Source organism: Tursiops truncatus, chromosome 14 (assembly GCF_011762595.2).
Source record: "Tursiops truncatus isolate mTurTru1 chromosome 14, mTurTru1.mat.Y, whole genome shotgun sequence".
In the NCBI taxonomy this organism is placed as follows: domain Eukaryota; kingdom Metazoa; phylum Chordata; class Mammalia; order Artiodactyla; family Delphinidae; genus Tursiops; species Tursiops truncatus.
Genome location: NC_047047.1, coordinates 17,661,385 through 17,665,030, shown reverse-complemented (window position 1 = coordinate 17,665,030; position 3,646 = coordinate 17,661,385). Strand labels below are relative to the sequence as shown.

Below are 3,646 nucleotides of genomic sequence, written 5' to 3'. Positions count from 1 at the left end.
AAGTAGGAAGGAATGAGGCAGGTGGGATTCTTCATGCTACAATAGGGCTTAGATAGAAGCAAATGGAAATGATGATTTTAATCATCTTTGCAGAGCTATAACTCATATTTTTAATTCATATTAAAGTTACACTCACACTGTCATGAAAGCTATGGCTAATAAAGAATGAACTTTTAAAAAATTATTTTTCTTTAATTTAACATATCTTTTCATGAAATTTTGCATCCAGTGGAGGCCGAGGCCCCAGGCAAGTCTAGCTGACACAACGGTGGTGGAGGGCAGCAGCTGGTGGCCACTACAGCCTGTTGGCAGAGATCAGGTGCAGCAGCTACTGTGTGGATTAGGAGACAGCGAGGCCCTCACAGAGGTCAAGAACATCTGCTGTGACAGCCTGGAGAACTTGGAGCAGGTGCTGGCGGAATTCTGTGCCCTGACCAGCCTCAAGCGGTACCACCAGAACCTTGTGCAGTTTGAGGAGTGTGTCACACAGTGTGACTGACCAGTACATGTGTGAGTAGTGGCTACAAGAGCGCACGGCTTTATTTGCGCCTGTTGGAGACCTCCGTCAAAGAAGAAAGACTCCTGGAGGAGCCTGAGGAGTCTTGCTACCTCTGCCTTGTCATGGACTTATGTGAACGTGGAGGCCTGAATCAGTCTGTCCTGTCCTGGAGGCTGGACCCAGCCACCAACAAAGCTTCATGCTACGGCTCAGGACCACCAGTGCCTTCAGACTACATCATGCACAGGGATCAAAGCTGGAGGACAAGCTCAACACGGAGAGGTCTGGTACCCCCATCCTCAAGGTGGCAGACTTTGAACTAAGCAAAATCTGTGGTGGGCTGCCCCCTCTCCCCCACCTCCTCAAATCAAAGAGGGAAATCAAGACAACACAAATGTGAATGTGGATAAATACTGGCTTCCCTAAGCCTGCAGCTTAGATTTCTAAATAACCCCCTGAACTCTAGGAGGGATGCTACACAGCCAAGGCCAACATCTTTGCCCTGGGCATTATCATCTGGGCAATGATAGAAAGAATCACTTTCATGGACTCTGAGATCAAGAAGGAACTCCTGAGGTCCTGACCAAGATCTCCCTGTTGGTGAGGTGCTGCTAGATAATGCAAAGATGGAGTAGCATATCCCCCAGAAATTCAGGATTACCATGTCTGAGGGGACCAAGGAGCTCTTGAAAGAAGTTAGCTGCTAAATCAGGGACCTGCCTGATACCTTTGAACTTGAAACAAGAATGGACCAGGCCACATGTGCTGCTTCAAATTCAGGGCAAAACATCCTGGGTGTTTTTAAAGTAGGTGAGTGTACTGTTTGTTCGGCATGTACACTTAAGCCTGGATTCTTCATCCTGGGCCCTGTGGATTTGGGAGGAAATGCAGGGTTGAAGAGACAATGTGCTTGTCATCAATGGTGCCCCAAATCTGAATGAGGGGATATGTGGGAATATTTGAGTATGAGTTGGAAAGTGTAAAGAAGCCTTCTGAGTGGAGGTTGCATTTGAGCTGAGTTATTTTTAGAAATGCTTTTTTATAATCAATTAATGAACGTTTACTGTAGAAAATGCAAAAAAAAAATAAGAAGGTTTGTTAGTTTATTTGACCTGAAGAACAAATTGGAAGTTTAAATGATCCAGTATTATTGTCCTCTTTAAACAGAAGAGGACATTGTCTTCCTTAATTACATAGCATGTAAAGGACACTCCAAGTTCTTTCCCTCAAATTTCAGGGAGCTTTCTACTACCTCTTTTTATTATGTACACAAAACATTCTATATTAACACATTATTTCAGTGGTATCTGAAAAAAAAGGAAAGAAAAGAAAAAAAATAGACTTGATCTTGATAGGAAACACCAGGAAAAGGAAATTCATCCCATAGGGAGGAAGCATTTATTGGCCAAAGACTCATTTTGCAGCTGTGGAAATAATTATGGGAGGAATATATGTGAAGGAATATAGGAGGATCCCAGGAGTTATAATTGTAAAGACTGAGAGCTTTTATCTGGAACTTGGAGTCTTACTGCTTTTTCATTGTGTAACTGGAAGTTTCTACTCTTTGATCAGTATCTCCTCATTTCCTCCACCCCTCAGACTCTACTACTTATGAGTTCAGCTTTTTTAGATTCCATGTATAAATGTGGTCATAGAGTATTTGTCTTTTCTGACTTATTTGACTTAGCATAATGCCCTAAAGGTCCATCCACATGGTCACAAAAAGGCAGAATTTCCTTCTTTTTTAGGGCAGAAAACCTATTGTGTGTATTTATACCTATATCTATCTATATCTATGTAGATAAAGAGAGATAAATATTTCACATTTTCTTTATTCATCCATCTTTCCATGGACACTTAGGTTGTTTCCATGTCTTAACTATTGTGACTAATGCTGCACTGAACTTGGAGGTGCAGATATCTCTTCTAGATCCTGATTCATTTCCTTTGGATATATAACCAGAATGTGATGTTTGGATGCATGTTTAGCTTTTTAAGGAACCTTCATACTGCTTTCTAGAGTGGCCATACAAATTTATATCTCCACCAACAGTACATAAATGTTGTCTTTTCTCCTCATCCTTGCCAATCTTGTCTTTTTGATAATAGCCATGCTAACAGGTATAAGATAGTATCTGGTGGTTTGATTTGCATTTCCCTGATTATTAGTGATGCTGAGAACCTTTTCCTGTACCAGTTTGTCATTCATATGTTTTCTTTGGAAAAATACCTATTCAAGTCCCCTGCCCATTTTTAAATTGCATTACTTTATTTATGTATTTATTTATGTATTTATTTATTTATTTGATATTGAGTTGTATGAGTTCTTTATACTTCAGATATACAGGTTGTAAATATTTTCTCCCATTCAGTAGGTTGCCTCTTAATTCTATTGTTTACTTTGCTTTGCAGAAGCGTTTTAGTTTGATATAGTCTCCTTGTTTATTTTTGCTTTTGATGCTTGCACTTTTGTCATATCTAAAATAATCATTGCTAACACCAAGGCTGAAAACTTTTTCCTATGCTTTTTTTCTAGGAGTTTTATAGTTTTAGATTTTACATGTAAGTCTTTAGGCTATTTTGAGTGAATAGTGGTCTAGTTTCATTCTTCTACATGTGATTATCCAGTTTTGCCAATACCATTTATTGAAGGGATTAGCCTTTCCCTATTATATATTCTTGGCTCCTTTGTCAAAAATTAGTTGACCATATATGCATGGGTTTATTTCTAGGGTCTCAATCTTTTCCACTGGTCTATGTGTCTGTTTTTATGCTAGTACCATACTGTTTTGATTACTCTAGGTCTCCATGGCATTTGGGTCTGCAAGGCAGACTGGGGTGTTGGTGCAGGCTGGGAGCCTGGGTTCTTGAGAGCCAGCCTAGCTCTAGGGTGGGTCTGAAGCCTGCATCTGCAAGGCTGGAGTCTGGGTCCATGAGGACTGCCTAGCACTGAGACAGAAGAGGATTCTAGGTCTCTGGGAGCTGGTCTGGAGGCTGGGTCCATGAAGGTCAGCCTGGTACTGTGGTAGGCTGTGAATTTAGGACCACAAGAGACCACCTGGGCCCTGGAACTATGGGGGCCTGACTGGTGCTGGGGTGGGCTGGGAGCCTGACATCATAGGAGCCAGTGCTGCTGGTGCAGGCCTG

The 3,646-nt window shown here is 41.4% G+C and overlaps 1 pseudogene; it reads left to right on the top strand.

The window, feature by feature from the left end:
• The first annotated feature begins 211 nt into the window (after positions 1 to 211).
• LOC109551014 (serine/threonine-protein kinase 35 pseudogene) lies at positions 212 to 1,440 on the top strand (annotated as a pseudogene).
• The last annotated feature ends 2,206 nt before the right edge of the window (positions 1,441 to 3,646 follow it).